Genomic DNA, 27,981 nt, shown 5'->3' on the forward strand with positions numbered 1-27,981 from the left:
TTCCCCACCTGTTTCCCGTCTCTGGACTTGTACAACTAATGATCTTTTCTGCAGCCCTGATTGCCTGTTGTATGCTCTGCACTAGTTCTCTACAATTTTAATTATAAAATATTACCTATATTCTGTAAAAATAAATAAACAAAATCTCTAGATGTGCTAATTCTACAAACTACTACAACTTTAGGTACTTTCAGATGGGGCACAATCAAACAGGGAAAGTGGGACTTGTTGTTATAGAATTCCTGCACATCATTTATTATGTTACTGCAGTAATATTTTTTTAATTACAGTATATGCACAGTCTGTGTTTATTCCAAACAAGGTGGCATGATGACGCAGTGGTTACAGTACCATTGTTCCCTCACTGCTAGAAGGTTCTGGGTTCAAACCCGCGTGGCCATGTTCTCACTCTGCCTGTATGGGTTTAATCGGTTGGGTTAACTGACAGAACTAAACTGCACATATGTGATTGACACCTGATACAGGTCTACAATCCCTCCGGCCCACTGGTCTCCACCAATGAACAGTGTCTTGTGGTCCCTACACCACACAGCTAAAGATCCCAAACAACCTCATGCCCACTCTCTGCCTCTCTGCTGTCTTTGAGTACAAGTACGTAAATATACACACACACAGTTACAGACACAAGTGTAGGATACACTAAATAAGACACAGTTACTATAAATATATACAGTAGTAGTAACTGTTTGCAAAAGCATTGTGTCATTAGATGGTTGAACACTTTAACTGAGTCATGCTTTACTTTTTTACTTTGTTTTTGCAATGTTCAGTCTCTCAGATATAATGCTCGATATAGCTGCACTTATCCAGCCTTTGCTTTCATCATCAGGGTCTGGAAATCTGGAGAGAGGCTACGTGGAGCTACTTAGCTTAAAGTCACAAAAGATCGTCTTTCTGTATTAGATCTAAGTGAATACATCTTCTGCTCTTCCACTTGTTTATCAAACTGATCATCTTGCAGAACGTGTGAGAAAAGACACATTTCTAATTGGTTTATATCATATCTTTGAAAAACGTATACTTCCTTATCATTTTGTCACACAATTTGATGTTTTTTTCATAACCAGTATTGCATACTCAGGCAAAATCCTGAATGTTGCTGATGGCATCTAATCTCCATGACAGCTTATTTTGGAGGCTGACTCCTGCTGATACAGTGAGATACATGTTGCACAGCTTAAATGCTCTATTAGGCAAGTTAGAAATTCACAGATAGGAATGTTTAAAAATATATGCTTACATATTTTGACAACAGTGCAGTAAGTATTGCATTAATTATACAAAAATAATAAAACATTTACCACACATTCAAATATTAAAACTGGTATCAACATTTTAAATAGATGGTTAGTAAAATCATAAATACACAATGTGTTTGAGCTACAGGGCTATCTGACATGTACTAGTGCTTTTAGATGGATCATTTATAAAGTCTGTAAACTTTTTAACCTTTTTTGTAAGTGGCCTTACAAGGTCATCCTAAACATTCCTCTAATTTCAATCCTGACCTTGTGTGTGCTTGTGTGTGTGTGTGTGTGTGTGTGTGTGTGCGTGTGTGTGTGTTTGATAGAGAAGCATTCCAGCCAGCCAGAGTGGAGACATGTCCTGGCTAAACCACAGGCCAAAACACAGGCGCTTAAGTTTCCATGACCTCAAATCCATGTTGTTCAATTGCTCACGTTCAGACACACGCACGCACGCACACACACACACACACACACACACACACACACACACACACACACACACACACACACACACACACACACACAAAGACACACACAATATTGTTTCTTCCTTTTGCTTGTACACTCTCTTCTTTCTGCTTTTCTTATTTCCTGCTGTCTTTCATACTCGTCTGTTGTTGCTGCTCCCCCCCACCCCCCCTGAATTGCAGCATTTTGTCAATTACCATTTAGTTTGTTGTTAACCCGCAGAGGAAAATCGTACAGTGTTTTGTAATACCACAGGAGTTCTGTCATCTTCAGAACAATTACGTCAATTAGCTGACATTTAAATGGCTTCCATAGCGGAGCACCTTGGCTAATAACAGTCCAAGGAAGTGACAACCAACCAATTAATCTCACTCTAATTGCTCAGTAGGTGCAGTCAATCAGTCATAATCTCCCTGTTGCCCCCTGCCTCCCCCCTCTTGCTGTTTTCTCTCTTGTTTCTAGCACACACTCCACACTCAGTGACCTGACTCACCACTTGTCATTCAAATATAAACTCACCCCTTCCACCCCTCCAGAGATACATTCCGATGTGTTTACATCATGGCTGTGCTGCGAGTCAGCACATTTGACTTCTGTAACATAACACTGAGAAAAAAAACAAGTTGTTGACTAGAAAGTCACTCTGTCAAGAGTACTCGAGCAAATAGAAGAAAAAAGCAGCATGGGAAGCAGGGAAAATAACTATACATAAACTCGACATAGATATGTTTATTTCTCAGATTTTTCCTGTAATGGAATTCAGCCTAAAGGTCAACAGTGATCCATAATTAGAAACGGACTCTATCGCCATCCATTTATAATGCATGCTTTCATCTTAGCTCCAACATTAGCTCCTGTTGCAGTCAGTATGTTGAAGACAGATGACGGGTTGGTGCATGACTGTGCCATATCTTAGAGTCTGTCTTTGAACATTTCACAAGCTCAGATGTTATGATATGTGACATGTGAGATTTCTAATATGTTTAGGCTCCTGCTCTTGGCAATGAACTTGTGCACACATGTGCTGAGAAACATATGCTTCAGCAACTTTTGTTAGCATTTTGCTTAAACAAAAATTCACAGCTGATGTTAGATGTTTTGGAGATAAAGTCAGAGGGGCCAGATTGAGGTGGTTTGGACAAGTTCAGAAGAGAGATTGTGAATATATTGGTAAAAGGATGCTGAGGTTGGAGCTGCCAGGCAGGAGGTCTAGAGGAAGACCAAAGAGGAGATTTATGGATTTAGTTAGAGAGGACATGAAGTTAGTTGGTGTGAGAGAAGAGGATGCAGAGGACAGGGTTAGATGGAGGCACATGATTCGCTGTGGTGACTCGTGAAAGGGAGCAGCCCAAAGGAAAAGAAGAAGAAGAAATTGCAACACAGGTGATGATATCTGCAATTTATCTCATTGCGTGTAAGGTCAACATTTCCACTGCTGACATATTATTTGTAGCCTGATCTTAGTGTCTTTTGCTAAAGTTGATGAATCCCACAATAGTTAAGTCAAACCTATGAAGTTTTCAATGATAGACAGTGACTTTTGAAGAAATAACTGGATAAGAGAAATGTGACTCTGGATTTTATTTTAATGTAAGAGAGGCTTCTTAGCACTTAGGAGAGATGGGAAATTTTAAACAATGTTAATTTCTTTTCTCTGCATATTGTTTGTATCCGTTGTGGCTTTTGTTTTACCATAACAAAATTTATTCTGAGCACATTTAATATAGGGTATTAGCGTAAATGTTTGTGTTCCTCTTTTAATTATATTCATAGCTGCAGGTTCATTGGCAAGTATTACTCATTTAACACGTTTGTTAGAAATCACTTATGTAAAATTATAAAGTTGCACTTTTAAGTCTCACTTCCTGATTTTTTTATTCCAAGCAGTGAGTGATGTCTTAGTCACAGGCCTCCTAGACTGTTATCAAACAGTTAAAATGGTGTATATCAACACTGCAGTGGTGTCTCTTTAAAATTATGTTCTTATGCAATTAAACTGCAGACGCAATCCCGTTTTTGAAGGGAACATAATGAGTAAATTACTATGTTCTGAACCAACATATATTTTTAATTGCAATTTATTTGGTTGAGGTGGGTGGTGGGCCTAAAAAGCCCAGTACTGTCATCCCACAGACTTGAGTTCAGTCCCACAGTCACTATGACGTCTCAGCTGGTACTGTAATTCAGATAAATATCTTTATTCAGTCATTAAACTATATGTTTTAAGGAGGACTTGTTTGAAGTTGTCTGACACACACCACATCATTTAATCCTGGGAGCAAGCATAGCAGTTTAATTCATGTGAGTGCATAGTGAAAATAAGAAGTACTCCAGACATATCCCTACATATTTTATTGTTAACACTATCTTCAGACATCTCAACCATCTCAAGCAAGGATCCTCTTGATGTCATTAATATTCATCCCTACTCTATATTCAAAATGTCCACAATAAGAAATTTTTTTTTTTAAATTTTGATTAGATAACAGAGACATGCACTGTGACACATATTCTCAGTCATTAATTGAGATCCACAGCATCATGAGTAGTTGTTATGTGTCTTATGTGGCACCATCTCACCCCATCATATGAAGTATTGTTTGAAAATATTGTTTTCCCTCAGTGATGTTTAATTGTTCCTCCACCAATCTGCATGTTCCCTTTTTCATTCTGTTATCCACCACTAATTAGGAATGGGATTTAACTGCAGATGACTTTAGTGCGGGATCAGAACACACCCAGCCATTACAAAAAACCCAGGGAGCCATAATGTGGTGTGGGCTTGGCCACTAAAACCATGGGGTGGAGAGACAGGAGGGGAGGGGAGAGCTGGTAACCGATTCACTCAGTTGCTTTTTGAATTGTCGGTTGTGGCCTTTCTTGCCTTTGGCCTGTCATGAGAGGTTTCTCTCATCCCATTTTGAAATTGTTTTCAGTTTGTTTCCTCTGCTCTTTTTCTTTTTCTCAAATTCTCTCTGTTTCTTTTTTGTCCCCCAGTGTCACCTCTTTCTCTACCCTTCATGCTCTCTCCTTCGCTCTCCCCCCTACTCTCTTGCACCACAATAAGACCTAATATGAACTTTTGACAGGAGCTGGGATCCTTGTTTTATTGCCAGTGTTACTGAGAATGCCCTCATAAATCTAATGCTGTAATGCCTTTGAAACGCCTTCTAGGCCTTGCAATCAAACACACAGACACATACTAAAACTCACACACACACAATCACTTTCTCCCATTTTCCTCTCACTTTGCTCCACGTACACCCAAACACATGCACAATTGCACGCACAGATGTGATGTGTGAGAATGAGGGCTTTGAGGTTGTTTGTGCTCGCATAAGACACAGCAGTTCCAGTGTTTGTTTGCAATTTCCACTGGCTCCGGTCCACTCCACCAAACCCATGGGAATTTGTGGATCAGCGTCTTCTCAAAAAGCTCTTGGGCGTCAGAGTGTATAGCTGAAGCACAGACAGAGTGCAATGAGTGCAGTAAAGTCATTATTTTTTATGTGCTATTTCTGATGTATTCTGTATACCATGGTTTATAGTTAAGGGTGGCAGGGGCAAAAATGGAAAGCGAGACAAGTAGCGACATAATTTAGGGGGCAATTTGCCAAATGCTGGAAAAGTTTGTTTATTTTCATTTTTATCAACTTAAACAAACAATTAAACAATATATTACAATGAGACCTCATGATTAATTTAGCAGGTCTGATAACATACATTAACTAGGGCTCTTCATTTTCATGCCATGAATTTAATCAACCTAAATACTATAAATAAAACCCATACACTCGAACACTGTGAGCTGTAGTTATTTGTGATTGCGGTTATGTATAGTTGTTGGTTTTGCATTCTGTATGAGTTCAGGTCCCCTGACGATATCCACAATGCTGCCTGTAGGGATTATTTGTACTTAGCACATGAAGCTGCAGTATATAAATACATTGGCAGCAGTGGCTCAGTTGGTGGAGTGGTCACCTACTGACCATAGGGTTGGAGGATTGCGCCCCGCTTTTTCCAACCACATGTTAATGTGTCCCTGGGCAAGACACTGAACCTCCAACAACCCATCCTCATCCTCAGCTGTGCAGTGCCGGTCCCAAGCCCGGTAGAAATTGGAGAGGGTTGCGTCAGGAAGGGCATCCGGTATAAATACTGTGCCAAATCACCATGCGGACAAATGATCTGCTGTGGCGACCCTGAACTCACAGGATAAACCGAAAGGACAAAAAAAAAAAAGAAAAAAAATTCAGGGTTTCCTTTTTCACTCTTTTATTTAGTTTGTGCAAGTGAGAGTGTGCCAGGATGTATAGTAGAAGACCAAAACTGGAAACTTGTGCAACACTTAGCTGCTCACAAGAAAGCAGCTCACTGAAATGTGGTTAACGTATTTTGAACCTGATTTGTACAGAAACAAAAGCGAGACCACAGCATTTCCATTTTTTTTCATTTTAGGACAGGTGCACAAAAAAGATCATTGTTCTAGGTAGATATGCAGAAGACAAATGCAGTTTTTAGTGAAAGCATAAAAGCAATGCACTTCAATCCTTGGCCCCGTGTGTCATTCAAAATCTGGAATTAAAATTCTGAATCTGTGCATGTAACCTGTGTATAACACATGCATGAGTTATACACAATGTTTCTTCCAATTGTGCCAGAATGAGAGTCACAGGGGAAGATCAAGAGATTCAGATGGGAAATTGTTACATTCATTTTTTGCTGTGTATCAGGGTACACAATACCTGTCTGTCTTTGTACACTTTCGTATTTCCATCTCTCTTTCTTACTCTCTGCAGCCCTGATTTTGTTTCTTTTATTGTCTGTGTCTCCATCTCTCTCTGTCTCAATGCTCCTCCAGCTGATTACATGAATTATTTACAGCATGTAAATCCTCAGCAGCTGCTCGCTATTTGCTGTTTTGCCCTCCTTGTTCGCCTCCCTTCCTCTTTCAGGTTAGCATGGGAGGATGTTTCTCAACCTTGTCACCTCTTCTCTTTCTATCTTCCTGTTTCTGTGCCAGGGGTTAAGCTTGCTCTTTCTCTCTAATTACAGAGCTCTCACTTGCAGCCCTGTGTCTTCCCATGGGTTTGTATGTCCTTATGTAAGGACTAGCTTGACAACATTTTTTTCTTATAATGATGGGAATTTTCCCTCACAAGCCCGCAGTTGTTTGTTTGTGTCTATATGTGTGATGATGTGTCTCAGTGTTATGTTTGTAGGTGTCGATACCTGGTACAAAAAACTACTACATGGTTTCAGACTTTAAGCATCAAGAGAATTCATTGTGATCAGCAGTTGTACCTTAGAGTTTTTTTGCTTCTTCGAGGTTCAAATGCTTTAAATGTGATCTCAAACTGTGCTGTCAGATTGGTTGTTTTTTCTCTTCTTTGGTACCGACAATCAAGTCCCCAGGCTGGACTGTAAGTATAATTTTTCATGTACAAATGAACTATTTCCATGTTGAAAAGAAAGAAATAAAAAGTAGATGCACTTAATAAAATCTATCAAAAAAATAGCATGAGGCTAATTCAAAAAGAGAGCGAAAGAGGGAGAGAGAGAAAGGGAAACATCGCCTTTGGCTCTGTTAAATAATTTCTTTTTCCCCATTCAGTGTCCATTGTTCGAAGCCAGTGCTGATCTCTCCAATATTACTGCTAATCTAACTTCAAAGGTTTGCAGTCACGTTAAAGCACTTTTTAATTGTGATAAGGAATATGCTTTCATGCCTAAACCCTTCTCCACTGTTCGTCTGAACAGAACCCATAAATATTGAGTTTTTTTATTTTTTTACTGGCAATTAAAATTAGAATTGGTTACATTTTTCACTGTCAGCCATTTCTTTCACTCACAAAGACGTGTGTGGGCCCCTCACACATGCATACACACATGAATGCAGATCGTGTAGTAGAGCCAGTCACTGCTACAGCATGTAAGTCTATGCTAAACCTATTACATGGATATAGTATTTTGCCACAGTCAATAATGTGCGTTGTTCTCCGGAAGTTGAAAATTCTGCAAAACTAAAACAGTTAAAAGGCTTCACTAGCTGTGCTTGTCTGGCAGTGCTGATGAGTCACCACAGGCTTCACTGTTGTTCTTTTGACACATGAGATGCGGGCTGCGCCGTATTGTCCAGAGATAACACAATAAGATGATTCTTGAGTGAATCACTTGCGCTTCAGTGCCTTTGACAAAGACATTCTTGAGACTTTGATACACACACAATACAAGGGGAGTTCCAAATGCCAACAGAAATTAAAGAAATTATCCCCCCCCAAGTTTTTAATATTAGAAACCTTGTTTATTCTCTAGTGCTACTCCAAATAAAGTTTCTGAGATGAAAATCAGGGGGGACTCTTCGTTTTTAAAACATCAGGTAGTTGGAGACACAAAATGAATGTGGCGTGTGCCTGTGATCGAAGTTCCCTAATGAAAAGAGACCTACTATTTTCACTGTGGTTTGAGAAGCTCGAAGTTCATGACGACCAAGCATCAGTTTTAAACTGGTCGTTTGACCTAATCAGATCAGATAAAGTTATTAAAAATCTTGAGAGAGGTTGCCCTAAGTTTTCTTCAACGTGCAGCAAGTCCTCCAACTTTAATTTCCCACAGGTCATTTGTTCCAACCCTGTCATATAACTCAATAAAACATCTACTGGTAAACCGCCGCCTATATAGCGCTTTTATCCAAAGCGCTTTACAATGTTGCCTCTCATTCGCCCATTCACATTCATACACCGGTGGTGCTGGGTCCCATGCAAGGTGCTCACCTGACCTACCGCTAGTAACTTGGGGCTCAGTGTCTTGCCCAAAAACACTTCGACACATAGCCAGGACGAGGGATCAAACCACTGACCCTGTAGTCTGTGGTCCTTAGCTAACTTAGCTACAGTTGCGCCCAATTTAAGTCTTAAAAAGTAGTGGATATCATTGCTTAAAATATAGCAAAAATAGCAGCCAGTTTTAAATTAGTTTTTTGCTCTAAACTAACATGTGATTTGAACTGTGCAAACACAGCAGTTTGGTTAGAAAAACATCAGCTGTATGTTTAGTTATGGTTATGTACCAAAAAAAGATGGTTAAGGTTAGTAAAAAACATTAGCTGTTATACTCGAATAGAACTCCAGTCCCCTGTGTGGAAGTCCTGTGCTTTGTGACCCATCCACCTCTCCAACGTGCCTCCTGACAAACACTGGAGAGTGTAAATATGATGTGAACATCTGACGGCCGCTACACCCAAGCAGCAATATATCTCTGCAGCTGAGTCACTTTTAACTGTCGGTACGGTTTACTTTGTTGTATTTCACAGGAAGTCAACAAAACCATTCTCCACATTTTTGTCAATAGGCTAAACATTGCTTATCAAATAGTGTGATTCATGTCTGATCGGTGCGATATCATCAGGTGCCCCACCCTTCTCACCTAACCTTAGCGCTTCTAAATTCTGACTTTTCCCCCAAATCAGCACCAACATGTTAAGAGAATTGATAAGACACGACCAAGGCAACGAATTAAGATCTTGGCACGTGGAAAAAATATGATTTTCCAAAGTGTTTTGAAAAATTGATTATATATTTGATTATAGTGAATGGACATTTGTAACCCCCCTTGTATTTTGAGGCAGTGGGATAGAAAGCATACTGAGGATACAGTGTACAAAACAAAAGCGGGAATGAAAATGTAATATTAGTTGCAGTTATTGATTAAAATACCTAATTTTGCGTCACACTGATTAAAGAGTGAGTCCACAAATAGAAGGAAAGTTAAAGGAATGTGGTGATAAAAGAAATCATTGCGTGTGCTGCCACATGAAACAACATCAGTCTGGCTGTGTCTAGTATGTACATGCAGATATTCACAATACATCAAAGACAAGCAAGAGCAAAGTGTTTTCCTATGTCTTTAAAAACATTGCCAACAAACCCAAAGCTGTTTTATTTATACACCACGTCATGTGTTGAGATGTGAATAGAGTCTGGAAAAATAACTATGCTACTATGAACACAGGTTAGAACAGTTGTGTGGATTTAGTGCAATCTTATCCATCATCTAATGTTCTGACTGCAGTCAGTTATAATACTGTATGAGATCCACACTTGAAAACACCATTAGTACCATAATTTACCTTCAAATGAAATTTCTACATCTGCATTATTCATACATTATCCTTTCATAAGTGACTTGTTCATAAGGCTATGGTTAGCTGAAGTCTCTTTTAGTGGCTCATCATTTTACAAAGAAACCATCTTCCACTGACATCCAGCTTTAGTGCCACTGCAGTCAGACTGACAGGTCTACACTTCACTACAGTAGCACTCATACTTCACTACAGCACAACTTTACACTGCAGTCAGTCAGGATTGTAGACATACTGCAAATTGTTCAAACTAAGTTTCTTACTGACAACCCGTAGAGTGGGACATGTTTCTAAGTTTCAAGAAAAACACTATTAGGTGATGGTGAAGAAATAAAGAAAGCTCGACTTCGGTTCATTCCCCTCCAACTCAACTCACTACAGCGTGCCTTTAGCACGGGAGTCAGGCCGGGCATTGAGTCTCGGCTGACATGGCTGGATTGGTTCACTGCTTGTTTAGCAGTCTGAGCCAAGCATACAGTCTGCATGCGTGTCTGCTCTTGTATTTCTGCAGGATTTGTGTGAGTGTGTGTGTGAATGTGTGTGTGTGTTGGCACACATATGTGCCTGCATGACCCGATTGTTTGTCTACAGTGTATACAGTGCAGTGAGCGAGAGATGTGAACCTAGTGAGGTGTATTTTTTTTTTCATTTTTTAGGGGTTGCTGTGCACAGTGGCCTCATTACCCAGGTGTTTACCCCCAACCACAGGAAGTGCTTGTCGGTGATGACTGTCTGCTGGCAAACACTGCCTGAGGGAAAGGAAGACAGACGGAAGAACCAAGAGAGGGAGGGAGACAGAGGAAAGGGGAATTCGCCAATCTATCTGTCTATCTGTCTATCTATCTATCTATCTATCTATCTATCTATCTATCTATCTATCTATCTATCTATCTATCTATCTATCTATCTATCTATCTATCTATCTATCTATCTATCTATCTATCTATCTATCTATCTATCTATCTATCTATCTATCTATCCATCTATCCATCTATCCATCTATCTCTATGTGTGTTTATGTGGCTCTGTGTGGTTGTGCCAGTCAAATGTTCACTGTTAGGTCATTGGGTTTCTCCACTCCTTCATCAGTGGAGGGAGGGAGGAGAGGAGAGGAGACATACAAGCTGTTGACGGGAATTTATGAGCCGATAGTGTCAGACTGCAAGCACAACAACAATCTCCCTGTCTCTGCCTGTCTGCTCATAGAAAGAGAGACAGAGACTGACAGAACGGATGGAAAGGGGGGGGGGGGGGGGGGGGGGGGGGGCATAGAGAAAGTGAGGCAGCAAACTGAGTTGAGAAAGAGAGTAGAACAAGGGAGTGGAGAATAGGAGACAGCTGAAATCAAGGTTTTTTTAATGTTCTCGCGTTCTGTCACAGTGCCTCTTTTTCACACCTCTATTTTCTAACCTGCTTCACTATTATATTGGTATGAGCTGAACATTCATACAAATTGTGACTGCTTTTGTTTTTGCTTGTGAGGACTCTTAAGGAACCATGTGTCTATGCCGGGGGTCTCCAAATAGCTTTCTAAGTGAGCCTTTTTCTGTTCCTTTAACATAGCTGTGGGCTGACGTCAGACCTCTGAGTTGATTAACACAGCATTTAAAACTGGTTCTTGAGTTATGAGTAACTTAATTCTTTGTTGGAGGGTTATGATTCAGCTGGAACACTTTCATACATGGCACAGTGCTCATAGTTCAGCACACAGTAAAGTTTACTATGTAAGAATAAAAAGAAATAGTTATTTATTTATAGACATGTGATTTGACAACTACTTCTGTTAAGTTTGCATACTAGTGTTGTTAGTTGTCATGTGGCCTTCATTCTGAAAATCTAAAATGTAACACAACAGCAGATTTTAGGTCAGAAAGAACAATTTTCACCTCCACCCTCTAGTGTTAAAATAAATAAATTACAGCTACAAGTTCTGGAAGTTGTGATCCAATACAGTGCTTATCATGAGATGTTTTAATTCCAAAACACTGTACCACGGTGCGCTGTGACTGAGCGTCGGTTGCACCTTTAGACATATGTTGTGACCTGGTGGTGGAGGTGAACACTCACAGGCTGTGAAGAAAAGTGACTTGGTCCTGTTCCTTGTGGGATGGTTTTTGGCCTGACCATCATCTCTGTGGTCTAGGGTGAACATAAATGTCTCAACCATACTGTGCCTGCTGAAGATCCCCATCGAACCTGATCACTGGTTATTGCAGCGCACTGGGGACAATTGTTTCTTTATTTAAAAAAAAACGACTGAAACACTGGAAATTGTTTGTGCTTGAACAAGTTACACTGACCTTTTTCTCTTCATGCCATGTAAATGCATAAATGTGTGTGTCCCTCAGATTTGTCATGGTTAATCATGACTGAATTATTCACTGTTCCCAAACACACGCTGACACACGCTGGACTGACTGACACATGAGAGATACAGCCTGGTGTGGAACTTTGTGTAATTGCTGTTCTCAGCAAATCTATATTATCATCTATATTTAAGTTTGATGACTTCTGCAGTGTTCCTACTTTTACCAGCACATTTGTTCATGGATTCTTTTTATGTGAAGCTGTACTTGTGAAGTTTATTTTCCTTCTCAGCAGACAAGTAGTTTTCAGTTACTTTCCATTGTTCCATTGTTGTATATATATGTATAACATATACACTTAGAAAAGACAAATAAGTTAATTAAAGAGAAATGCATGAAACTACATATACATATACATCTGTGTTATGAATTTCACAAATATTTTATATAAAAAGGTAGTAAGTGGCCAGTCAGGTCCTCAAACACACTGTTCTTGTACATAATCAGCCCCCCTGTCATATATTTTAATACTGGATATTGTGTAATTGTGCCTGTAATACCAGACCCTGCTAACTGCTGTGTTTGCCATAATAATGGTCATACAGATGTGAAGTCTGCCACACTGACATGTTGGGAGACAGACAGCCTGACAGTGCAAAGCACACATACCCCCTGGGGGTAATACTACTAGTGATTTGCATGTCAGTTCTTTTTTTAATGATATAGTATTAAAGAGTTGTGATTTATAATGTTTTTTTTTTTTCATTTCACATAGACACTTAGACTCAAACTCAGGCCTCAGCTTATACTTTACAGCACACTAAGTAAAGATCACATGCTGAGTTTCCCAGAATCGCTCCTGTCTGTAGATAATGATCAGAGCCTTTTGCTTAATTCAAATGAATGCAAGTAAACGGGCACTCAATTTCACAATGTACTGTCAATACCTTTTCATTAATATTATCTTTTCTGACTCAAGTGAAAAATAAGCACAGATAAATGACTCACTGTGAGATTGTGTAAATTATTGTTTTTTCTATCACCCACTGTCTACATCTTTGCATATGGTCCACACATGCTACAACAGGTTGTGAGTTTCAGGCCCTCTACCAAACCTAGCCCTGTTAAGTAAAGTTGAGCTCTCCCAAAACCTCTGTATACTGTTATTTGGCATACAGCTGGCTGCAGATGAAGATCAGAGAGTTACAATAATTGACAGCCTTGACTGGAAGTTGTCCATGTTCTCTGAAAGTTGGTGTTTTTTGGGACTTATCACCTACTGTAGATCTCTGGCTTTCCCTAACCCTAATCACTTGACCTTATTGCCTAAACCTAACCATCTTTGTGCCCAAGGTCAATATTGTGCCTAAATTACAAACTCCCAGCTAATATCTAATACTTTCTGCTTAGGTTTGTCTTTGTTTGAAACTGCACATTTCGGCGCCCTTCTTCAAAAACACCCCTGAGTGCTCTTAAGCTGAACAGCATGATGGTGCCAAAAACAAGTGAAGGTAGAACATTATGTTTTAGTTAAATTGTATACTGTATATTTGTCATTAAAGGTTACATCTGACTATTCAATATGTTCATTGTCATGAATTCTACAATTGCATTTCATGTATTTAAAGTTCAGTATGTTACCTACATCTGTTGCATGTGGAGTCTAAGGGGTAGAGCACTGGGTTCAAATGCAGAAGGCCATGGGTTCGAATCCCACCTCACCAGGTGTGCCCTTACACAGCCACCAAGGGCCAGTTTAGCCATTATAAGCATGCTGCAAAACAATATGACTATATATGTTCTGCAATATAACAAATTAATGAACTACATATTCAGGACCAGCTTTTTTTTTTCTAAATTTGTGATTTGAAAAAAAAAACTTCTAAAGAACATTAACTTTCTTTAAATATTATTTAATGTCAATCTTCACCGTCACAAGAGGAAGTGCTGTTTTATGGTCTATATATTATTCCACAACATTCCTTCTTTATAGGAAAGAACATTTGAGAACAATGTGCACAACTAAGGAATTAAAGTTACAGAGGTCTGACAACCTCACTGTTGTACAGTAATACGGTTTTCTTGTACAGTATGTGCACAGTATCTGTTTATTTAATCCTTACAATTTGGTCACAAGGTTACAAATTCAGCATTAAGGACATGTGCAGGAATATGCCTAAACTGTAGTGCTCTCGTGTGGCTATACAGTACTGTATGTACCACATTTCACTTTTAGCATTGGAAGAATTCTTAATTTTAGCCATATAGTGCTGAATAAAGAATTTGAATTGTTCCTCAGCAGACTTATGAAGACCACACAGTGCAGGAATGGTGCTGCTTAGCTCAGAAGGAGAGAACTATTTTCTCCTCCATGCCTGTGCTTTAAGGCCCTTTCATAGAATGCATTTCAGTAATGTGCACTGTTTTTTGTTGTTATTGTTTTTAATAATATTTAAAAGTTTGTGTTTTGCTTTTGCATAACAGAGCGACTTGCTTGGTAGATCTCTACGTGCCTCACATTTCTTCAAGATGCCTCTAGTTGAAGAAAGTGCGCCCAACGTTAACTTTTTTACCATTGTCCAGTGAGATTACCTGAGAGGCCTGAAGATTGACAGCAGATTGCCAGACACTGTCCTAATTTATAAGCCATGAAGGGGCCATCTTTTGGGCAAAGCTCCTGCTGAAAACATAGTTTCAGCCACTGTAAAACATCCAAATTACCCGAGCTGGTTAGCCATATCACGCCCACGCAGGAATTAGTTTCGAGGCCTCCCTATCTGACATCTTTCTGTGGGTATAACCTCAGCAGACGTTGTCAGACATGGGCCCCCTATTTTCTTTTTCCATGGACAGTTTATCACACTTCCGTTCCCTCTCCCCTGGGCCCCCTTCAGTCTGCCAGACAGGAAAATCAAAGTCTTTGGGACACACCATTACATTGCAATGGTATAAAGCCCTGTACAGCATCCCAATGATTTATTACCTAAAAGTGACTGAGGTCTGAGCTTTTTTCCTTTAACAACCATCACAGGTGAGCATAAATATTTGAATTACACACTGCATTGATTGAAAGTGAGTCAAAATGATCCTGTACATGTTGAATGGTGTGAAATTGAATGGCAGGTAAAATGATTTTACTTGAATGTCTGTAAATGTCATTTTGTTGGAACTGAATAGAGTTGGATTTCATTAAATAAAGTATTTAATAAATCATTTGTGATTCATAGAGAGTCATTTGACTTGCCTCGTCAAATGACTTCATTATTTTCTTGGCCAGTTTGTCATACTTTCTGTCAGTCTGGCCTGGCTTCACAGTCATTCTATCAGACACTGAGAAACAGAGGGAATAAAGCTGCGCTTGGCTCTCTCCAACATATGGCCTTATTCCTACAAGCTGCTGTGTGGATCACGAATTGTGCTTGAAACAGAATCAGAAAGAAAACCAAAAAAAGAGAACGTGCCTATAACTTTTTTCTAGTTTCAAGACATTTCTACTTTTTAACTTTCCCCCCCTAACCCCTTCATGCAGAACGATTATGTTTTTCACGTCAGTTACAAGCTGTTTGCTGTGCAAAACAACATGCAACAATGAGTTAATTTGACAGGTGAAAATTTAGCCTGGAGCCTCTCAAGCCATTAGACATTAAAAGCAAAACAAGGCTTTCTGGTTCCCATTTTTTTACTTCAATAATATCTAGAATACATATGTTATGCAACAATGAGAATGATGCATTATATGGAACAAATAAGGAAGAATCATTGTCATCATAGTCGCATAAACACGTGTGATCTTAGTCTTTAATTAGGTGAACTTTTGAAGAAATTACATGAAGAACTGTCACTGTACACAAGTTATCTTTTAGTTGTTAGCTCCTATGACAGCAGTGGCTCCTATATTGTTTTCCCTCACTGGTACCTCAGCCAGGATGTGTATGAGCCTGCCAGCCGTTAACCCCACAGAGGAAGTGTGCAGGAAATGAGATCAGCCCCGAAGAGAGGTAACGCCTGAGCCTGAGCCACTGACAGCAGACCAATAACTGTCACTCACTGCACCTGATACTGAGATACTAAAAATGCAGCAAATAACAGGAAGGTCAGAATAGAACAGTACAGAATAGATGCATGTGGTACAGCAGGAGAACTGAAGAGAAGAGCTTGTAATAGGAAAGAAGTGTAGAATTAAATAAAAAATCAATAAAGAAGAAAAAGAAGAGATCTGCTTAAAATAGATCAGACAACACAGAAATCTAATACAGTGACACAAGGACAGCAAAAAAATAAAAAAACAAAAAATCTTCACAGCTCTTACCATCACTCAGTCTCAAACACAAGTTCTGTTGGATAAACTGTCACAGTAAGAGTAGGTGGAGGTTGAAGTTGCCACTGTATATGCAACTGTAACAGTATGAGGTACATATTTTTCTTTGTGCTGCTATAGAAAAGCACATAGCAGAATAGAATAGAACAGAAACCAACAATCTAGACCAAAGAACTGCAGACACAGCCAGACTAGAACAAAACACCCCAGTGCTGTGCAGAAGAAAGCACGTTGAGTGCAACATAGAGTGCGAGATGAGATTAAAGAAAATACAAGAACAGCACCACCCAAACCAACTATCAGCCAAATTCTGTTTGAAAGGAAAAAAAAGATTGTCTTATAGCTAAAAATACCAGCAGGGCTGAGTTTAATTCAGTGACTGTGTATGTGTAACTGCCACTACGCTCTGCACACATTCACTTTACCCTGATGAAAAACACAATCAGTAAGTACACTGAGGAAACCAGGCTGACAGCAGTGACTGCATGTGTGTGTGTGTGTTTATGCAGTGCATAGGTATGTATGTATACATGTATCTCAGCAAACACACAATCAGCCAAATTTTTGTTTTCTCTAAGGCTGAATCAAGAAATCATGTTTTATTTTATTCTTTTACTTATTGACAGCAGGGAGGAAGAGTGATGAAACATTTACAGTGCTAGCTATCACCTACAGCCACAAAAAAATGTTTTGATAAAATACAGAGATGCAAACACAACTATTGTTTTTGAGGGGCAAAACACATCTGAAGTAGGCAGCAAACTTCATTTCTTGGTGAGTTTCTGTTTTATTTCATACAGTTGCTTTGTGTTGGTAAAAAGAATCTCAGATTTAGTTTTTAGAACAGATGCAGCTATACTAACACTGCATACTGCAATTGCACAGTGCTCCAGAAGGTAAATCATCATGAATATTGCAGTTGTCAATCATATTTTCATTTGTTCTGCTGTCTTGGCAATGCTGCTTGGTCACTTCAACTGCTCACTCATCATCTGACAGCTTGGCATGTTAAGCTAAACAAGAACTCACATTTGTTACACTGCCACAAGATTTGTGATTGGTGTGGAGTGAATGCACGGCCCTCCCTTGTGTTTACTTATGAGAAACATCTCGAGGCCTGGTTTATGCCTCAGCATCATTAAAAACGCTGAGTTGACAGTATTAATGTTTCTGCCTGACAGTAATCTGACTTTTGAGCAACAAAACATAGGGAGAGAAAATATGATGAGCAATGAGCTGAAAGCCTGAGAAGTCACCAAATGGCCAAATCTCTGGTGAGATGTGAAGAATTATAATATAACAAGAAATATTTTGTCATAACGGCGAACTGACTCATCATGTCACCAAAATATAATTATTGTATGACGGTGTTAAAGACTATGTATCACATTATGTGATTCAGTGAATGACTGATGAAATGGGTAAATAGATGAACAAATAAATGAATAAGTAATGAAATGATTAATCATTTAATTAGTTAAATAAACCAGGCGAGTGTCAGAGACTGACAGTGCTTGAAAGCCTCATTACCATATTTGCATAATCATGCTTTTGCGCAGTGTATCTGACAATTTCACTCATGTTTCTAAATGTTCTATAAATGTTCTGTATCCTCGGGTATATGAGCATTACCTTTTGCATACTTGGAAAATGTATTGAACAAACTTAATTAACAGTTTAATAGTTTAACATTTGCTTTAGATAAAGATTATTTCTCCCCCTATAAGAATCTATACATATCTCTGTCACTAGTATGGATCTCTTATGGCAAAACCTACCTATTTCCTACTATCACAGTTTTTCACAGTATTTTTTTCTGCTCTGAAGTCACATTTTCAAAACAGTTAAGGCCAGAACAGAAGCTCACTGCCCAATATAGCACATTTTGTTTTAAAATCATTCTTACACTATAAAACATTAGATACATGAAGCAAAAGCATGTTTTCCCTCAAACAACCCAACCTGCAGTCCAACTTTTATCCTCTTCTAGCACTCACTACACGGTAGACAACAAAATACCAAATGAATCTATCAATATCCCAGTATCCCACGCTGATTTATTAGAAAGAAAGATTTTCTAAGAAAGTTTTCTTGATTCAGTCCTGTGTGCAGGTCTTTGTGTACCCATTTGTCTTTGACATGAAAGATCTACAGTGACCAATTCAGACACTCAACATGGCACAGCTTTTGTTATTATTTCTCCAATTAAAATGTGTGCACAACAAAACTGAACACTGTATTAACTAAAGTGAAAATACTGGGATAAAACTGTGATCTGCTTGATCTTCTTCATCACCATCATAGAACATCAGAGGTCTTTTCTTGCAAATGCATTAATGCATTTCCTTTGGTTTCACACATTTTTTACATCCTTTTTACATCCAGTAAACACACATACCCAGTATTTACATCTATTGATGTAAAACTATGTTATAATCATAGTAAATCAAGGGGAAACACATGTTGCCCATTAAAATATCTTGCAAAATATGAATCCCTATCAGCTGAGCAGTGCCGGTCCAAGCCCAGTAGAAATTAGGGAGGTTTTCGTCAGGAAGGGCATCCGGCGTAAAAACTGTGCCAAATCAACATGCGGACAATGATCCGCTGTGGCGACCCTGAACTCACGGGATAGGACAAAAAATAAATAAATAAATAGATAAATAGTATATGTGTGCAACCCCCTATGCAATATTCTTCAATCACCGATCAGTTCTTATCTACATATAAAAGATGCTCCTCTCTTTTGCTATATGCAAGTCTAAATCGAAGAAAAACAGTTAGTGTGATGTTGATAAGAACCCGTGTCCTAGGAATGAATGAGCTAAATGTATATTTTAGGCATTTCAAGTCTTTATTTTAATTTCATTAAAATTTTTCTGAAGAAGTACAGTACAAATACTGTGTTTGAATTGGTCCAGTCTAGATGCTCACTGTAGATCTTGTATGTCAAAGACAGTTGGATGCATAAATATGCATATATATATATATATATATATATATATATAATTTTTTGTTTTACATTTTACAGTACAAACGTTTGACCACCACTTGTCCTGTTTAAGGGACAAAATAGCTTTTGTTGTATGTTTAATGCTTTGTTAGTGTAAAAGCATTTTGAAAACAAAAAGTAAAATTTCTGTTAATGAGCTTCTGGATTGGAAAAAAAATTCTCAACACGACTTTAGAGTGGACACAGCAAATGAGAAAAACTGTAAAGCAGCTGTTTTTAAAAACAGTAGGAAACCCAAAGCACGTGATAACCAACACATCCAGTAAACTCTTATATGGCACTTCATATCAAAACATGGGAGATCCATGATTTGAATATGCCATATGCATGTATATTTTGCATAGCTATGTTTTACTTTATATGAAAGCTCTAAGTGCCATTAAGGCTCTTTCATTTTTTCCTAGGAAACAAGGGCAAACTAATTTAGCAACAACACAGTTGGCTGGCTGATGCAACACAGTGAAATTTGAGGAGCATTCATGCACAATAAACCACTTCTGTCAGACCACCTATTGGGCTGTGTGTGTGTACCTGAGCACGTGTGCATGCGCGCAAATCAGTGTCAGTATTTCTGTGCGCTCTACGTGTTGGTGTCTGTGTGTGTACCTGCCACTGACACAGTACATAAAAAGTAGATTCTTCCTCTGTTGTTCACTCCTACAGTGCAGCCCGAAGGCAATTTTCATCACTGCCTCACTGCTGTAGCAGGTACTGTATCTATCGTGGCCCATCAGGCCAAAATGGAGAAATTTTGGCTTGGAGCGTTAAGATCATGTAAATCATTCCACTTAGCTGAAGTCATGTAATTGAAAGTCAAGCCCATAATCAGCCTGTGCAGTTTAGTACCACTGCTGAGGCTCAGTTTCCATGGTTTCTAAGTGAAAAGCTCTGATGTTATTAGATGATTGCTCTGCTTTTTGGGGATTTTGGCCCAGTGGTCACCCAGTGTGTGACAAGAAGATTGGCATCCAAATCACCTCTCTGTTTCCAGGATACTGCTTTGTTCACTGTGCACAGTAACAGGAACAGTGGATAAATAGCATTTTTAAGAGCACCATTCACATTTCCATCTGGGTGTTCTCTATTTATTAATCAGCTCAACTTTCTAATGTGACAAAAGTGAAAACAGGAGCCTGTGTCTTTGCCAAGTATACCATTAGCGAATTAATTTCAAACTTGCCCTAATTGCAAGAAGCTTTGGACAAAAGCAGGTGGCAAATCAATGTAAGAATTGTAAACTTTGTCCATTACCGATACAGAATCTAAAATCACTTCGGAAATAACAAACTCTGTGTCACTCAACACCTTAGCTCTGTGCGTGCTCACTCACTCAATTTAGCAATGAGCATTTTCCTGAACAACAAATGGTTCCCAAGGCAAAAAAAAACAAACAAAAAAAAAAAATCACTTCATCCAACACGACGAATTTGTACGAATGAAGTGGGGGCACATTGCAATGTCCAATAGTGAAGTAGCTGTGGCATCAATATGAGACACCAAAGGCCAAAGGACAAAAAAAGCTGTGATATTAGACCTCTTGGGGACCAGGGATGAGAGTATCAGAGTAATCAGAGTAAATGCACACCAAGGTTCAGGTGGTGGCCATGACCATGTGCCACAAAAATGAAAAACAAATGGCCACACGCTTCAGTTCTGCCATTTGTGTTTCAGTACAATTGCTATGTGTACTGAAACACATGAACTGTCAAAGTCTACCATCATCCTAGGGAGAGCAGACTTATTTTGTCCAAGCTTCCTAATTTAGCAATTTATTAATGAACATTTATATGAGAATGTGAGTGTGAATGGTTGTCTGTCTGTGTGTCTCTCTGTCTTTGTGTGTCTCTCTGTCGTGGCCCTGAGATAGACTGGCGATCGGTCCAGGGTGTACCCCACCTCTATCCCTGTGGTGCGTGGGATAGGCTCCAGCCCCACCGCGACCCTACACGGGATATGCAGTTACAGATTATAACATTTATATAGGAAATATCACCATATCACAAAAGGTCACATGTATGGCCACATGTAATAACGTCTTACAGGATATTTGTACCAAATAGATGAGCTATGTCTGACATCTGATTAACTCCTGCTTATAAAATGCACATTAAGCACTTTCCTAAATGTGGAAAACTAAGAATTCAGGTACTAATCATTGATATTTTTTACTCATCATGGACAGTGGTAGAGGCACTCCACAGTAATTTTCTTGTTTAAGCCATGGGCCTCACATTTTGTTCCATTGTGAAACTATGTAATGGATGTAGTCACACACTTAGCATTTGAGCACTGACAGAATGATAGAAAATTTAGTGCACAACCTGCAGTAAATAACAAGCCATTTTTAACACAGCCTTGATTTACAACTTGTTCCAAACCCAGTGATGGACTGACTGTCCTGTGTGTGTGTGTTTATTTAGATTTTTGAATTATTTTTTAATGGGAGATCCTGATGGACACATTATTCTACAGAGAAGAGAACACCAAACACTACCAAGCAGCAAACATTTATTTTCAAAGTAATATATTTATGTCACTTACATTTGCAAATATGCAAATATCAGGTTGATTGTTTTAGTAATGCAGTGTAGTATACTGAACTTGGTGTGGAACAGAAAAACAAAACTTTGTTAAAGTACATCATAAGTTGAGATGTTGTTTGCAGAGTTTTGGCTTAATCTCTGTTGAATCAGTGATGCAAACCCCACTTTATGTTGATCCTGGACAACGCTGAGATGTTTCTGGACCTACATAGCTAATTGGCTTGGCTCAGTTAAATGTTCATCTCATTTATGTTTCCCACTGTCTTCTTCTTGATCCTCACAGCATCAGTCCTGCTCATCACCACAGAATTTATGGTGCTCAGCATGGAGTCAATAACCCTTTGGCTATTCCACTTGATCTGTTCCATCTCCTTATTCTTCTCTGCCAACATTCTGTTAGCATTACTTTTGACCTCCATGTTCAACTGAAGCTGAACACAGAGAATGTTGGACTCTTTATGCTCATGGGTTTTTGCCTTTTGAGAAGTTTTACATATTACAGGCTATAATTCAATAAATCAATTGGAAGAAATACATCAGGATGATGTAACATTGAATTCAGCCGGTATGGTAGGATTTACTGCAGTGTGTGTATATATATATATATATATTACAACTTCAAATGTGTCTTATCTGGCTTCCTAGACCTCAGAACCTGCATGAACAACACGATGGTGTCCTTGAGCGAGGCCTTTAACCCTGACTGCTCCAGGGGAGCTGCTCAGTGGCCACAGGTCAGACTATGGTTGTGCTGGGCAGATTCCAGGTGTGAGTGTGTGAAACTGTGTAAGTGTGATCACAGTGTTCTTGAAAAGAGAAGAGACCAGTGAATCTGCCCTTAATAAATAAAGCTTAAAAAATATGCAGATCAATATTATTTGATATAGGCACAATATAAAATATATAATATAAAATCTATTTTTACCATCCAGCTGTACTGAATCCACAGGGAAACTAGCTGTAGATGTGCTCTGTTCTTGAGGTTCTTGTCCTCTGTCCTCAGGCTCTCAAAGTGACCCATATGGCCTCCTCATGGGAGTTAGCCTTCGTCCGAGCGGCCTCTAGCTCAGATTGGCCCACTGAACAGTATACATGTGTATCCAGTCTGTTGAAACATGGTGTTATAAATATCCCAATGAACAGTGAGTAATGACAGGAAAGCCCTTGGAAAGAGTGCAGAAGATGTTGGAAGCCAAGCCACATTACTGTATGCACAGTGTATGTGTTAGTGTGATGGGCAACCAGCCACCACTTGCTATTGTAGTAATACAGTTATAAAGGGTAAGTGTTTAATTATATGTCTCTCATTGTAACATTAAACGATTAGTGTTAGTGTATTTTTTTATATACACCATGCTGTAATAATATTAACATTCATGCCTGCAAGTGGGATTATGTTTAATTAAATTCCAATGAATTTAATTACTCTTTGAGTGATTGAGTGTTTTTATTAATGTTTTTATTGTCTTTAATAATGTTCTTGACAAGGTAGGAAGCTGTGCCTTTCTCCGCATTAATCATTAGATCTAATAGGACATGGTGCATTACGTAATGCTGGGTCACTGTTTCATGTGGGACTATTGGAAGCTGTGTCTGCGCTGTGTCTTCTTGAAGAAATGATGAAATCATGATTTAATTTGCACATACACTCATTGCTAACAGGATCAACATGGTTTGCACGCTTTGTAATCATCAGAATATCAGTAGGAGTGTGACTTTTGTAGTGTAAAAGTCGTTTGCTGTCACAGGCCACTTTTTGGCATATTCTCTGTAAGTATCGGGATAGTGACACACTGCTTGATGTTTTAATTACCGTGGATGTGAAATGACAGTAGTTATTTAATTGTTCACTCCATATGGCTGAATACAACCTTTAATTAAATCTGTCGGTCTTTTACTTCATAACCACTTTTTCATTTCATATTCAGTAAAGTAATAACAGTATGGAGCCAAAACATCAAACGAAATGTGTCACAGCTTAAATCCATCTGGAGCTCAGCTATTGACACATCATTTTCTATTGACTTGCATATGTGGCAGTGAACTCTTCTGTGTCATTAATGTGCTTGACAGTTATTTAACCCTGGATGATCACTGGATAGTCAGAAAAAATACTGAAAGACAATTTAGAGTTTTAAGGTAATTGTATAAGGACATAAATATTATGATCTCCGTGTTTTACTTATTCGGTGTAAACAATGAAGAATTTGCAAGCAATTGAAAGAAAAGAATCATAAAACCCCACCACTAAAGAGAACTACCTGAAACGTGTCAATTGTTAATAACAAATACCTTTTGAAAGGGCTAATGCATGTACACTGTTGGATCCATTTTGTCAGTGTCTAGTTTAATAATGCTTTACTGTTTTTCTTTTTTGTTTTACTCTACAGGAGCTCAAAGGTCAGACAACTTAATATGTTTTTCATTTCATTTAATAAAAGAAACAATATGAAAAAGTGCCACAGCTGGCTGAAAAATTATTTGTATCATTACCTTTTGACCCATATGCCATCAACTAAAATAGCTCATTATCTTTTGTTTGTTAGAGCAGAGACAATCCAAGACAACATCAAACAACTCGCAGGACAAAGGCCAACCATTGACTCAGATCATTTTACCTTTGTCTGGGCCAAAAAGTGGCACCAGAACAAAGAGTACAGCCAATGGCCAATTAGCATGTACAGGTATGATCTGCTCTTGGCTGAGAGGGAATAGCTGTCCAGACCAGCAGGTGGTGGTAGTCTGGTTTTGTCGTTAGAAAGGGAAGGCAAAAGACTCTGAACTGTGGATACAAACTGTAAACAAAGCTGTCAACAGGCGTCCGACTGGTGCCGATGGTGCGGGACACACTGTAACAACTAGGGTGGCAGACACTTGATGTCTCATGGGCCTTACACAGTTTTAGCCCCTTAGTGCTGGCTTCTGTCTGTGTCACTGGTCTATGTCAGTGGCTGTGCCGCTGATAACATTTAGCAGTGCTGTCAAAACAGGGGTCACCCAGTTAATACCTTGTCAACATAACGATAAATTGTAAGAAGCTTCTAATTTGGGGCAGCTAATATGGTTTACAACCACATAACATGTGTAGCTGTCAACACTTTTCTTCAAGGTTGCAGGCCACAATGGCATTCTAACAGGTTTATGGCATATTTACCCTTCTGATCCTGGGATCTGTATATTATATCTGTTTATAATATGACGTGATCAAATATTTACATTTATTTTACAATTGCTTCAGTCTCCAACCCTGTAGTCACTGTTGAACAACACTCAGAAACATAGTATTGACAGACAGATGCTGGATGTGACAGTTTTACTAAGATTTGTGGTCTGTTTCAAAAGAGGGTTTACACAGCAATTTCCGTAACCTTTTGACATAAAATGTGAAACCCCGTAAAAACTAGAGCATTGACAGTTATGATTAGCCACTGCTTGATTATATTTTTATATATATGATGTTTCTATTTGAAGACTAGAGCTGCCAAACAACATGTCATAAACTCAAAAAGTTTGAGTTGATCAACTAATAAATAACACCACATTAGCATGTGATATCACACTTTATTTTTACCATTTTTCTTACAAATGTTTAAATTAATGTAGGTTTGTTACTCATTTTTAACATATACACATTGTTAAAATAAATGTCTCACAGTTTGTTAAAGTGACTAGTGAAACACTCAATACAGTTGTCACACAAGCGCACGCACACACAAACACACACACACAACTAAATAACAACTAAAGTGCACTACATTAATGAAACCACTGTAAATAACAATGTTGTTGTAGTTGTGCTTCACTGGAGTATAGAATTAACTGAATTTATAAATTACAATGTATTGTTATGCATTAACCTCCTTTCGGTACGTAAAGTTGTTAAAATCAGCTCAAATATTATGAGCTATGCAGTTTTTTTTTCCACACTAAGTAGCTTAGAAACTTTGACCCTCATTTTTCTTATTGGGCCGTACAGTAACTTGTTTTCTTTTTTCTTTTCCATAATTTTCACCAAGAGACTTTGTTGAATACGTTCGGATGTGACTTTAGCATTCATAAACAACATCACATTTCTTTTTAGCAAAGTACTTGAATCTTGTACTTGAGGTAACTTTTAAAACATCTACTTTTGTACTTTCACTTAAGTAAAAGTTTTGAAATGGTCTTCTACTTCCTGTTTTACTTAAAGTTTGTGCACTTCTAGCACCTCTGTTCAGTGTTTGGTATAGACTTTAAAATGGAAAGGTTATGAACACAGTACCTTGGAGCAGATAACCTACGATAAAAGCAAAGAAAAGTTTCAAAGGAAAAAAAAATGGAAAAATACTATCATGATTGTTCATCTATTATACCAGATGTTGCCTTTGTGTCATGGCCTCAGGAAACACATGCATTTCCTGTTTATCTAAGTGAATCAAGAGAAAATGTGGCAAAAGACACAGGACAAACTCTACATTGCATTTGCTTGTCCATAAATGCACACAGGGAGCCAGGAAATAACCAAACCCCGAATAATACTGTAATTGTTCCTGCTGTCTTGAATGCTCTCTTCCTCGCTCTCTCATAATAAAAGTCTGTTTGACAGGCCAGTGCAGTATATGTACAGCGCAGGAGGGAGTCTTCTATTGCTGCTGAACACAAAATTGTTTTATTGAAGGCTGCACCCAGCACAGTGCCTTCTTTTTCTTCCCCCTGTGTCTGTCCTTATATTAGAAATGTTTTCGGTTGCCAATAAAAGCATAATGCGGTCTTATACATGCTGCATTTGCAAGTGAATTGCTGTGCCCCATATTGCCTCTGATGGTAATCAGCACTGTGCTGTGACTAGACTAGCCAGTCCAATATTGAGTGTTGATTGTGCTCAATGTTATCTGATGGAGATGTTAGAAATAGAGGCAAACTGTATGTAAACTGAATGCCACACTGCTTGGTCATATGGGTAGCAATAAGATTGAGGCATATGAAACAGCAGGAACAAATTATTCTTAAATTATAGCCACAGCAGTGCTTGCATGTGAAATCATGACTAAATGGGACAAGCATATGGTGCAGACTAACTTAAGAATGTGTTATATGGAAAATATGGCTAAATTGTTTATGAAGAAATGTGTGTAGCATTTGTGTTGTCAGTGAACAGCATATCAAGTCTCTTCCTCTCTGTCTCATTTGTAGCAACTCATTTTTGTTCTAATCAAGCCTTCATTTCACGTTTAATTCTTAACTTGCTGCCAACTAAGCTTATCGTTTCTTCGTCTGTTTGATTCTGTGTCTAATGTTCTCTCTTTTTACTTGATCACTCGGATCTTTTTCAGCTTCCCATGCAGTATCTCTCCGTTCAACCTAGTTTTCTTTTTCTCACCATGTTTTAAAAATAGCAGGTTGTCAGCCAATGTACCTATCAAATGTATCCTGTGTACATTCCTCAAAATCGGAAAAAAAAATTAACAAAATGACTCGTCCTCCAACCATCCCGAATGTTTTTTCTCCTCAATCTCAAATCCTGACAGGTGGGTGACAGGTGCATACCTGCTGCTGGCTGACTTGAAAGACAAACAAGATTGGATGAAAAAAGGGACAGATGTACGAGAAAAAAAACAGAAGTGAAAAACAAAGAAGCAAGATTATTGTAGAGGCAAAATAAGACTGCATCATTATGAGGTGAGAAAGAGTAAAGAAAGTAACGAAAGCAAAGGAAAAAGAGTCAGGAAACAACAGTACACAGGTAAAATGGTTGAAAATGTAATGGGATTTGGGAATGATAACACAAATGCACAATAAACACTATGTATGGGTTCTTAACAAACTCCAAATCTACACCGCTATACTGCAGGAGTTTCAAGTGTTTTTATTTGGCCAAAAAGGTATTTTTTTTGTAAATTCACTCACAGAAGACTCACAGAAATATTGTGCAAACAGAGCAGTAAT

General features: G+C 38.6%; 1 long non-coding RNA gene across 5 annotated transcripts in view; it reads left to right on the top strand.

Moving 5' to 3' along the window:
* The window catches only part of LOC137130727 (uncharacterized), a 144,524-nt gene that overhangs the window by 79,004 nt on the left and 37,539 nt on the right, over nt 1-27,981 (top strand). Inside the window, exons 5-6 of one of the 5 annotated variants that reach the window (XR_010914887.1) lie at nt 486-612; nt 851-11,128. The exons of 1 other annotated variant lie outside the window; for it this stretch is intronic. This is a non-coding gene — a long non-coding RNA (uncharacterized lncRNA). Of the gene's footprint in view, nt 1-485; nt 11,129-13,592; nt 13,694-14,666; nt 15,351-27,981 lie in introns of those variants that run through there. 3 more of the 5 variants (XR_010914884.1, XR_010914886.1, XR_010914888.1) reach the window with 3 other exon arrangements.

The sequence above is a fragment of the Channa argus genome, chromosome 7, assembly GCF_033026475.1.
Source record: "Channa argus isolate prfri chromosome 7, Channa argus male v1.0, whole genome shotgun sequence".
NCBI lineage: Eukaryota > Metazoa > Chordata > Actinopteri > Anabantiformes > Channidae > Channa > Channa argus.